The sequence below is a fragment of the Vulpes lagopus genome, chromosome 17 (genome assembly GCF_018345385.1).
Source record: "Vulpes lagopus strain Blue_001 chromosome 17, ASM1834538v1, whole genome shotgun sequence".
Lineage (NCBI taxonomy): Eukaryota > Metazoa > Chordata > Mammalia > Carnivora > Canidae > Vulpes > Vulpes lagopus.
Window position 1 is genome coordinate 12,018,739 of NC_054840.1, and position 12,160 is coordinate 12,030,898.

The window sequence follows — 12,160 nt, forward strand, 5'->3', positions numbered from 1 at the left end:
TAACTCCATGAGAATGTTCCCCGCCATAGAAAGTGAACAGGTGTCTCCTTTTTCATGCATGGAGATTTTTAAAATATTTTCTTCTAGTATCCCAATTCAGATCTTTCAGTGATAAATTCACATCGAAAAATAGACACCCACTGAATTTGTGGTGGAAAAGTGCAATGTAAAAATAATCGCCAGAATGAGAAAAGGTTTAAGATTTCTCAGGAATGCAGAATATTTGGCCCCTGGAACCCAAATTTCTTTATTCATTAGCTTGTGTTTGAATGGAACTGGTTAAACATTTGCCTTACCTCTGATTTTGTTTTACTATCAGAGTTTAACACTTCCCAACTACTTATCCATGTCCTGTGACATGGATGATTGAAGATACGAGACAGAAGGGCCAAGATGCAAGATGGTTAATTTCTCATATGCCGCCACTCTGAGAAGCGTTCTGAGTGACAGTGTATAGGACCCACAGGATCATGGATAACCCGTTCACTGATTGTTGGGCTTCCTAAGATTTCCCATGGTATTTCAAACTTTGGATAATTCCACAGATTAAAAGTTACCTGGCAGTTACCTCTGCTCTCCCTACAAGTTAATTTGGTGCCACTGGAAAAGATCTTTGGCTAGCTGTGCCACCAGTTTACCCAATAACAAGATTTCATATTTCTTTTTTTAATGATTTTTTAAAAGATTTTATAAATTTATTCATGATAGACATAGAGAGAGAGAGGCAGAAACACAGGCAGAGGGAGAAGCAGGCTCCATGCAGGGAGCCTGTTGTGGGACTTGATCCTGGGTCTCTAGGATCAGGCCCTGGGCTGAAGACGGTGCTAAACTGCTGAGCCACCAGGGCTGCCCAAGATTTCATATTTCTTAAAGCCCTTTCAGATATAAGGGAAACACCACAACATCAGTATTTAGTTACATTTGTACCAGAACCTGTATTTTGGAAAACACATTCATGGACATTTATCTCCTGGAATTATTTACCTCTGTTAAGTGGTATCTCTTGTTTTCTTATGTACGTTGTGAACTTGGAGAGAAGTCCCGGCTTATCATTCTGCATCTTTCATTAAAAAACTAGACACACGGAAAAACAAATAAATAAAATAAAATTCGAGAGCAAACACGTTTTCTTTTTCAGCCTTCCGCTTTCTGCAGGCAGAGGCATACTGGTGTCAACTTTAATACAAACGTAGAAGGGATTTGTTTTATATAGCTTTGCTGCCAAATGTAGTGGATACAAAGCCTTTCCTTCTTGGTTCACTGCTTATGTATAATGCAAATGCTATGATAGCTCAGCAAGATATCAGAAGGCATAACTGTCAGGTTGATTCAATTGATAGTTTTTGTAATGTTGGATTTTCTTGCATTTGAAAGCATAGATGATGAGATGTTCAAAACATGGCTGAGTCAAGCAATCTCCCATAGAAATGGTTCCGTCAACAGTACCATGTGATTATTCCTCTAGTGTCACCTCACATAACCACCACCAAAATAAGCTTTCTAAACACATTTCATCCTGCCACTCTGCTGTTTAAGGAGCTACAATTGATCCATACTGCCTACCACTTCAAGTTATGAACCCATATTCCATTTATTTCTTGAGTCAAGAAATATTTATTGAGCTCCTACTACAGAGCAAAACCATCCTAGGGGCTAGAAATGCAGTGGTGAATAACACAAAAATATTTAACAGCCTTACATTCTATTTATCTCATTCTCTAGATTTTATACCTAGTATACCTATTTCAAATATATTATAGTTGTTTCTCTGATTCTTTGTATATCTGGACTGCTCTCCACTTAGAAACTGTAGTTTGTTTTTTCAGTTCTCTGACTTTCAATAGCTTTTTTTTTTCCCCAGTTTTATTGAGGGTGAAGGAAGGAAAAATTCTGCAATGACCCTTCAAGGCCTTCCAACTGGTCTAATAGTTAAATTTGTATAAGGTAGATTAACATGAGGAAAAAACCCAAAGTTTTATTACGTGAGCACAGAGACCCAATAACGAAATTCAGAACTAAAGAAGTTGCCAAGGCAGGCAGTTTTTGTACATTTTAGACAGAGACAATAAATCTGTAAAGCTTTAATGGGACAAAGAAAACTCAACTTTACAAACATTGTATGGTCTCATTCATTTGGGGAATATAAATAATAGTAAAAGGGAATAAAGGGGAAAGGAGAAAAAATAAGTGGGAAATATCAGAAAGGGAGACAGAACATGAAGACTCCTAACTCTGGGAAATGAACTAGGGGTGGTAGAAGGGGATGAGGGCAGGGGGTGGGTGGGGGTGACTGGGTGGCGGGCACTGAGGTGGGCACTTGACGGGATGAGCACTGGGTGTTATTCTGTATGTTGGCAAATTGAACACCAATAAAAAATAAATTTATTATTTAAAAAAAAGAAAGAAAACTCAACTTTATGAACTTCAGTTACCAAGGATTTCTAAACAGAATTCGGGCTGGGGTGGTTAATTAGTAAAAAGTAGGAAGGTTGCTTATACAGCTTCTCGCCCTGAATTTCCTGTCTCTGGTGATAAGGTCTTTGTACCTCATTGTAAAGGAAAAGTACCTTCCACAAATGGAGACGATTTCTTGTTCTCCTGGGGATTGAGGGCATTCTGAGTGTCTTTCTTGCACAGGCTACCTCTTAAGTAACTTTCATTTAAAATAATCTATATGCGCACATTTTGGGACATGCTAGGGCAGCACATTTTGCCCCTTGGCCCTTTCAAAGTATAACTGACAAGATTATAAGATATTTAATATGTATATCATGATTTAACATGTATATCATGATTATTTAATACCTCTCCATTAAGTTAATTAACACATCCGTCACCTCACGTATTTGTGTGTGAGAGAACACTTAAGTTCTCCTGTCTTAGCAACTTCCAAATATATGATAAATGTTATCAACTATAGTCACCATGTTATACATAAGATGAGACCTTATTCATCTTAGAGCTGAAAGTGCAGCCTTTTTACCAACCTCTCTCTATTATCCCACCACCCCTCAGCCCCTGGCAACCACCTTCTACTTCCTGTTTCTGTGAATTTGATTTTTTTTTTTTTTTTTTAAGATTCTACATATAAGTCATACCATGCAGTATTTGTCTTTCTGTGTCTGGGTTATTTCGCTTACCTCAATGCTCTCAAGGTGCATCTGTGTTGCTGCAAACAGAGGATGTCTTCCTTCCACATGGCTGAACGATATCTCACAGGAAGTTGGGTTTTGTTGTCATTAATCTTAGAGTTTTTGTTTGCTTCTTTTTAGTAAAGATTGAAAATCAGACTCAGAGGCGCCTATCCTAAATTACTGAACATAGAATAACGAGGGTGTAACTCAGCCTTGTTAAAGCACATATGAATTTGGTTATTATGTTTCACTTATAAACATTCCCTTCTCACAAAAATTGCACAGTGTACAGTTCTTCTGTTTTAACCTAAATGCATGGGGATTTTTGTTTTTAAAATAGAGTATGGAAATGTGTAAATACTCTTAATAAGAATGACTAGAGGAAACAACTTCTTTTTCAGAGTTTTGAATATGTCATTTTGGCATTTGGAAAAAAACAACAAGCAATTGTTTTGAAAAATGGAGTTCTGACCTAGTTCTGATATTTATGTTTTAGGAAAATTATTAAAGTATATTGCCACACAAAAATGAACATTTGCTTCTAGGCAACTTCAAAATACCCTTGAATTCCTAATGATAAAGTGAATTTTAAAATAGTCCTGGTGAATTCTGAATATAGTGCTATATTGAAAAGACCACATTTTCCAGTGTGATTAATGACCATTTTATAATCTTCATTGCATTTCTTTCTTTATGAGTAACATCTATTTCAAACTATGGCATAACTGGAACTTTCCTGTTGAATTCAGTCACTAGCTAGATATGAGCTGCAAAAGAAAGTAGAAAAGAGGCAAGAAAATAAAGAATGTTGTGGAGTTAATTTCCCATAGAATTCTTTATCGGTAGAAGATTGCCAGCCTAAAAGACATACTAACTTTCCTAATGCTCTGGTTCAAGAGTTTTATTCTATTGTGCTTTTAAAAACTTTCCTTGGAGCATTTATAGTACATTCCATCTTCAAAATAGTTTAAAACTGTCAACTAGCTAGTCCTCACAACACCCCTCTGAGGCAGGTAACCATTATTATTCCCATTTTACACTTGGGAAAAAAAGAGTAAAATGGTTAAAAAAGAAGAGTGACTCAGCCAGAACCCTGAAGCTGAGTTCTAGCCTATTACACAGACCTATCCTCAATCAAAGTTTTCTTTTAATAGCTACCCTTATAATCATGTAGGCTTAGTTAATTCAAATATTCACCAAGTAGTAGCTGAGCAACACCCTAATACAACACTTAATTTCTGGATACATTTGAGCTCACATCCACAAAGTAAATTTAAGGTAATACGCACTGATGTGTTTGTGTAGGGGCAGAGGCATGTAGGTGTGCATGTGTGTGTGCAACCTTGTGTCTGGAAGATGGTCATGGTGCAAAATGCACACAAATGATCATTCATAGCAATATGTCTTAGGGTGGTGCATAAACAAGATGAAATGATTCAAGAGGACATCTCTTCTACCTAGAAATGATCAATGAAATTATCAAAGAGCTGGTGCTATTCGGACACCTCATGGTTGGTAAAATCTTCCCCTTTTATCTTCAGTCCTACAACTGAAGATGCCTAACTCACTTCTCCCAACTATTCCATCTGCTGCTAAAGTCAATACCCCCTCAGTCCTTCTGATAAATCTGCCCCCAAATTTTCTGACATCCGAACTTGGCCGTATAGTTTTCCTTGTTTAAAATTCTTCAAAGGCCCATCAACACGGAATCTTTGTGAAAGACATATCTTCTTAAATAGCCCTGGTGATGTTTCTTATCCCTTAGATTTAGAAAAATGAGCCTTGAAAGATACAGTCTAACTTATTTTTATCAAAGCAAGCTCCCCGTATTCTTTTTCTTTCTCTCTGGGTTCACTGGTCCTTGTCCACCTAACAGCAACGGTGCTTTTATGCTGTGCTTTTACATACTTTTATGATTCACTGGCCTTGCTCTGCCAAAATCACTTGTTTATGGGTTCATTTCCCTACTAAGCTGTCAGCCACAGAATATAGTACTATCCTTTCAAATAGTAACTTAATAAATACCTATTTAATGTTACTAAAAGAATGAATGACCCAGTTGAATATAGCAGTACTGTGCACTCAAAAGTACAGGAAATGTCTCAAATAAATGTCCTTAGAGATGACAAGTTCATGACATAATTATAAAACAGCACGTAATTCTGTTTGGCAGGAGCCAAGTAAAGAATAAGGACAGGGCAACAAGGGTTATTTGGGATCAGATTACAGGGAATTTTGCATAGTAATATCCAAGCCCAGTTTCCCACTTTTCCTATCACTCACTCTCTTTTTTACTTTGGCCTACGCATTCTCCACCTCATTTTTTGAATTCAATAAAACATCTGTTATTCCTTCTAATTCAGTCTGTCTGTACAGATCAGGTCATTCTGTTATTGTCACAAAATTACTTCTTAACTGATATCTATTAACGGATTCTCATTCGTTTATCCTGTATACGCGGACTGCTAGACTAATCTCCCCATAGTACATCTCTTATCTTATCGTTCTTTGCTTTAAAGAACCCTAATGATTCTCTGTTATCTGCACGATACAAGCTGGGTTAATTGATTTCTACTTTTCCTTTTCTTTTATCTACATTTGTCTGAATAAAAATGAACTGCAAAAAATTATTGGACTGGGAGAAATATAATGTAATATTTTAAAAGAGTGATTTTTTTATCCTTCAGGTATATTTATTCCTTCTGTCAAACTAACTGAAGACATATCATGAAAAGGGAAGAATCTGTAAAGAAAAAAAGTATTACAAACCCAAGATTTGAAAGGCTTATCAACAGAACATTTAACTTCCTTAAACGTCTTTGGGATTAAGGCTCATTATTAGGTCTTTTCCTTCTTGGCACAAATAATAGAGTATTTTCAGTTAACCTATTTTACGACTTTCATTTACATTTAAAAAGATCAATTATAAAGATAAATAGTTTATCTGCATATAAAATCTTTAATAACTGTTAATCACTTCCTATTCCCTTATACATAATGAAGTTTCTTTTTTTCTTTTTTTTTTTTCCTTATCCTTTTGCTGCTATCAAAATTTTATCTTTGTCATTCACCCGTTTGAATATAATTGTCATGATGTGGTGATGTGTCACCGTGTCCTAACTGGAAGTTTTTGAGATGTTTGGATCTGTAGATCAATTTTTTCCTCTACTTTAAAATGAACTTTTAATTTTAGACCAGTTTCAGTTTGAAAAAAAATATTGGGAATATAGTACAGAGAATTCTCAAATAGCCCATAGGCACCAAGGGCAGGCCACTCCAAAATGTGCCACCTTGACATATCTATTATTTTAATAAAATTTACTTAAGAAACCATCAATGCAAGAACACTCAGACCTCCCTGTCTCTGTGAAAGCAGGAAATAAACCTCTCATATGAAAAATACCCCTCATGTCCTAAGAAGTAAAAAGAGATCCTTATTACCAGAGATGGAAAATTCAAAGACGAGAAAGCTGTAGAGACAAAATTTGTTTCTAACCTACCACCTCAGCTAAAATTCTGCCTAGAATTCCCTAATTAAAGCTCCCAAACACCTATTTTCTTTAGCCTGTCAGTTTCTCACAAATGTGTTGTCTCATTGACTCAACACTGTCTTGCTCATTCCTTGAGGTCTCAATTTCATTATTGAGCCTCTGTGTTCACATAATAAAACATTGGGGATTTTTCTTCTGTTAATCTGTCTCATTTAAATTTAATGAGTAGTCCAGTTGGAAGACCTGGAAGGATAGAGGAAGGATTTTTCTTTCCCTCCAGCCCACACTCAATTTCCCTTATTGTTAACATCTTACATAAGGATGGTACAGTTGTCGCAATTAATGAACCAATATTGACACATTATTAACTAAAGGTCAAACTTTATTCAGAATTTCCTTAAAAGTTCTTTGGTTATCTCAAGGTCCTATTCAAGACACTTCATTACATTTAGCAGTTATGTCTCCTTCGGAACTTCTGGACTTGACAATTTTTTTAGGCTTTTCTTGATTTTGATGATTGACGTTTTCAAGAGCTACTGATCAGATATTTTGTAAAATGTCCTTCAATCGAGATTTATCTAATGTTTTCCCCATGATTAGACTGGGATAATATAGCTTGAGGAGAAAGATTACAGAGATAAATTACCATTCTTATCACATCGTATTAAGGGTATAGATTATCGATACGGTTTATCATTGTTGATATTAATCTTGACCACCTGGCTTTAGGTAATGTTTGCAAAGTTTCTCCACTGTCAAATTACAATATTTTCCCCCTCCCTCTGCATGCTTTGCAAGAACATCGCTACAGGTAGTCTCCACTTAAGGCAGGAGGAGTTATTTTCCACCTCACTGAGAGTCAGAGAGCTTACAGAAATTAGTTGGAATAATATGCTTTCAAAGCCAAATTCAGGAAGTTTTTAGCCATCATTTATTCAGATAGTCTCTTAGGTCCCTTTTTCTCTCTACGTTCCTCCAAGGATTCCCATCACATCTGTGTCATAATGCTTACCATTGTTACACGGGTCACTGAAGCTTTGTTGATTTTACTTCAATCCTTTTTCTCTCTGTTTTATGAACTGACTAATTTCTATTGATCAATCTACAAGTACGCTGATTGCTGTTCTGCAGTATTACATCTCCTGCTGAGTCAATCTTCTGAGTTTTTCAGTTTCATTTTTGTCTTTTTAACTCTAGAATTCCCATTTGGTTTTCTTCACAGTTCTTTTTTTTCCTCTGTTGAAATTTCCTTTTTTGTTGAGTTATTATCATTATAACTTGCTTTACTTCACTGAGTGCATTTTTAATAACTTCTTTAAGGTCTTTGACAACTAAACCCAACATCTGTGTCGGCACAGGGTCAGTTTCTATTGACCAAATTTATTCTTGAATTTGGGTCACAATTTTGAATTTCCTTACACATCTCATAATCTTTAATTGAAAGATCTTAAAATTGAAATTTTAGATAATATAGTGCATATAATATATCTGTATTCTGGGGTTTTGTTCTTCTTTTTTTTTTTTTTTTCCTAGACTGGAACTGTAGAATGTGTCCTCCTTATGGTGTATAGTTGCTGATGTCTCTGCTCAGTGTTGTTTTTCTTTTTAATATAATTTTTAGTTTCTATATGGAAAAGATGACAAAAATAATTTTACAGAATAGAATAAAAAGCTTTAGTGAAAATGTTACTATGAATATGTATAGACTTTTAGCATTTTATATGAAATGCATACATACTAATAATATGCTATTAAATGTTCAGTATGCTTCCAATAATTATTTATTTATTATTTGGGCAGAATGTCTCATATTATTTCAATAGTATGAAGTCAATAATAAAATATCCCTTGATAAGCAAATTTGGAAATATGTATGAATATATTTGATTTATATCAGTTTATGGAAGAAAAATACTTTCTATGCCACAAATTTTATGTTCAATTACTAACCTGTATCAACTTAAAAAACTAATAACTAAATTAACAGCTGTTTTTTAATCAGAAACTTTAAAATTACAACTACTTCATTACCACACTGTTAACACTCTGAAAACAAAACAAAATACCCTTCATGAAAACTGTATAGCTTTAAATTTGGTCATCTGTGGAGTAGGAGTCTTAAAGCTTTTCTTTGTACCCTGACTAAGAGACTTTGCTAATTTTTTTATATAAACTAAATTAAATATAAAGACATTTAAATTGTTATTCGTCAATTAGACGGTTATGGTGAAAAATTTCTTATTTTAGTCAAGAGTAGAAAAATCTCTCTGAGAAGGTATTTTATATGGAGAAATAATAGGATAAATCATTTACAGTGTTTCATTGATGCTAAAATTAGTATTTTTCCTACTTTAAAATCAAAAGAGTTTTTACAGGTTAAGAGGTCTTAAAGTTATAAATTGGTGGCCTCAGTATCCTTAAAGTGCCCTGTGATTCATTTTTCTCTGTAGGCCAGACCTTACAGTGAAAACTGTAGTCACTCAGTTGGAAAACTTCAATGCAATGGGAGTAAGTGCATCTCAGAGTGGCAGGGGCCAAGTGGAGACACTCAATCACCAAAGGCAAGGTGACTTGGTTACAATAACGAGCAGCAAAGTCAAATCAGGTCCTTTGACACGTGCAGACTTTCGGCTTTGGCTAGTTAATCGTAATGTTCCTAGAAGTAAAACAGAGGAAACTTACTAAATTCTTACTTGATCTGTATAAGCAGAAAAGTTCTAGCCAAAGAAAGAAAGTCTAACTTGAATCATAAAAACAGAGAGCCATGGCCCCTCAATCAGTTCTCAAACTTGAACCGGTTTACAATTGCAGATCCCTTGTATGATGGGGAGGCCAGATTCCCTTGAGGAAGGACTCCAGTTTACTACAGAGAATTTGTACCACTAATCTCCCTCCCAGCCTTCCCCAAAGGAACCTGTGGCCTTGGACCCGTGTACCTGTGCATTGGAGAAAAGGAAATAATTTAACACTTAGGGGACTACTGGACATTGGCTCTGATCTGACACTGATTCCAGGAGACCCAATGTCACTGTGGACCTCCAGTCAGAGTAGGAGCTTATGTGTCATGTGATCAAGGAATTTTAGCTCAGGTCTACCTCACAGTGGACTCAGTGGGTGTCTGGACCCATCCTGTGGTTATTCTTCAGTTCTAGAGTGCATAATTGGCACAGATGTACTTAACAGCTGGCGGGATTCCTACATTGGTTCCCTGACCTGTGGAGTGAAGGCTATTATAATGTGAAAGGCCAAGTGGAGCCATTATAACTGCCTCTACCTAGGGAAATAATCAATCAGAAGCAACACCGTCTCCCTGATGGGATTGCAGAGATTAGTGCCACCATTAAATACTCGAAAATTACAGGGGTGGTGATTCCTACCACATTCCCATTCAGCTCACCTATTTAGCCTGTGCAGAAGACAGATGGATCCTGGAGAATGACAGAAGACCATCATTAGCTTAACCAGGTGGTGACTCCAAGTACAGCTGCTACAGCAGATGTGATTTCATTGATTGAGCAAATTAATACATCCCTTGGTACCGGGTATACAGTTAAATAAGCTGTCATTTTTTTCTCCATACCTGTCCAGAAGGTCTACCAGAAGCTGTTTGCTTGAAGTTGGCAAGCCCACTAATTTATCTCCCCTATGTTACTTCAAGGATATATCAACTCTTGACCCCTGTCATAATTTAGTTTGTGGGAATTTCTATTGTCTTTTCCCTCCTCTGTAGAATATCACATTGGTCCATTACACTGATGGCATTATGTGGACTTGACCTAGTAAGAGGGAAGGAGCAACTACTTGACTTTGGGTGGTAAGAAATTTGCGTGTCAGAGGGTAGGATATAAATACAGCTAAAATTCAGGGGCCTTCTACCACAGTGAAATTTCTAGGGGTCTTGTGGTGTGGGGCATGTTGGAAATACCTTTTCTAATGTGAAGGAAAATTTGTTGCACCGAATCCCTGAACAACCAAGAAAGAGGAAGCACAATGCCTAGTAGGCCTTTTCAGATTTTGGAGCCAACATATTTCTCATCTAGGTGAGTTACCCCAGCTCCACTACCAAGCAACCTAAAAACCGGCTAGTTTTGAATGGTGCTCAGAGAAGAGATGGCTCTGCAACAGGTCCAGGTTGCTATGCGTGCTCCTCTATCCCTTGGGCTAGATGATCCAGCAGACCCAATAGTGCTTGAAGTACCAGTAACAGAGAGAGATGCTGCTGGATCCTTGGGGAAGTCCCTACAGGTGAATTTTAGTATAGGCCTTTAGGATTTTAGAACCGGGCCCCGCCAGCATGTGCAGATAAATATTCTTCTCTTTAGAAACAGCTCTTGGCCTCTACCAGGCTTTAGTAGAGACTGAATGCTTGTCTCTATGCCACCAAGTTACTATGAGACCTGAAGTATTCATCATAAACTGGGTGTTATCTGACTTACAAGGCCATAAAGTTGGGCATGCACAGTAGGACTCAATGAACAAAATGAAATGATACATGCATAATCGGGTTGAGTAAGCTCTGAAGGCAAGAGCAAGTGACATGAAGAAGTGGCTCAAATACCCATAGTACCCACTCCCGTTGCACTTCTTTCTTACTCCCAGCCTGTATGTATGGCCTCAATGGGAGTTCCCTTTGACCAGGTGACAGAGGGAGATAGGACTTAGATGTGATTTAAAGATGGCTCTGCACAATATACAAACGCCACCTGGAAGCGGACAGCTGCAGCACTACAGCCTCTTTCTGGGACAGTCCTAAAGGACAGTGATAAAGGGAAATCCTCCCATTGAACAGATCTTCAGGCAGTGCACCTGATTGTTCCCTATACTTGGAAGGAGAAATGGCCAAACATGGCATTAAATACCAGTTTGTGAGCTGTGGCCGATGGTTTAACTAGATGGTCAGGGAATTGGAAAGAACATAAAAACTGATGACAAAGGCATCTGGGAAAGATATATGTGAATCAACTTCTCTGAGTGGGCAAAAAAAAAAAAAAAAAGTTAAGATGTGTGAACTCCATGTAAGTACTCACTAAAAGGTGACCTTAGCAGGGGAGGATCTTAATAATCAATTGAATGGAATGATCTGCCCTATGGATATCAGTCTTTTTTTCCCAGTCTTTCTGTTATCATTCAATGGGGTCATGAAAAAATGGTCATGGTGGATGGAGGGCTGCATGGGCTCAACGACACAGTCTTTCACTCATGCCATATGATCTGGCCCCTGAAATAATAAAATTTCTTGGGGTGATTAACCAACTACCTGGTAACGGGTTTGATTATATTGGCAGATAGTTACCTTGGATATGGATTTGCCTTCCCACATTCAGTGCTTCTATCAAAACCATAGAATGCCTTATCCACCATTATAAAATTCCACACAACATTGCTCTGATCAAGACTTCGCTTTGTAGCAAATGAAATGTGAAAATGGACCTGTGCTCGTGGAATTCACTGTTCTTACCATGTTCCCCACCATTCTGTAGCAGCTGGATTGATAGAAAGGCAAAATGGCCTTTTAAAGAATCAGTTACAGAGACA

The 12,160-nt window shown here is 37.0% G+C and overlaps 1 pseudogene; it reads left to right on the forward strand.

The window, feature by feature from the left end:
- Positions 1-9,127: 9,127 nt before the first annotated feature.
- On the forward strand, positions 9,128-11,835 carry LOC121477616 (annotated as a pseudogene).
- Positions 11,836-12,160: the final 325 nt, after the last annotated feature.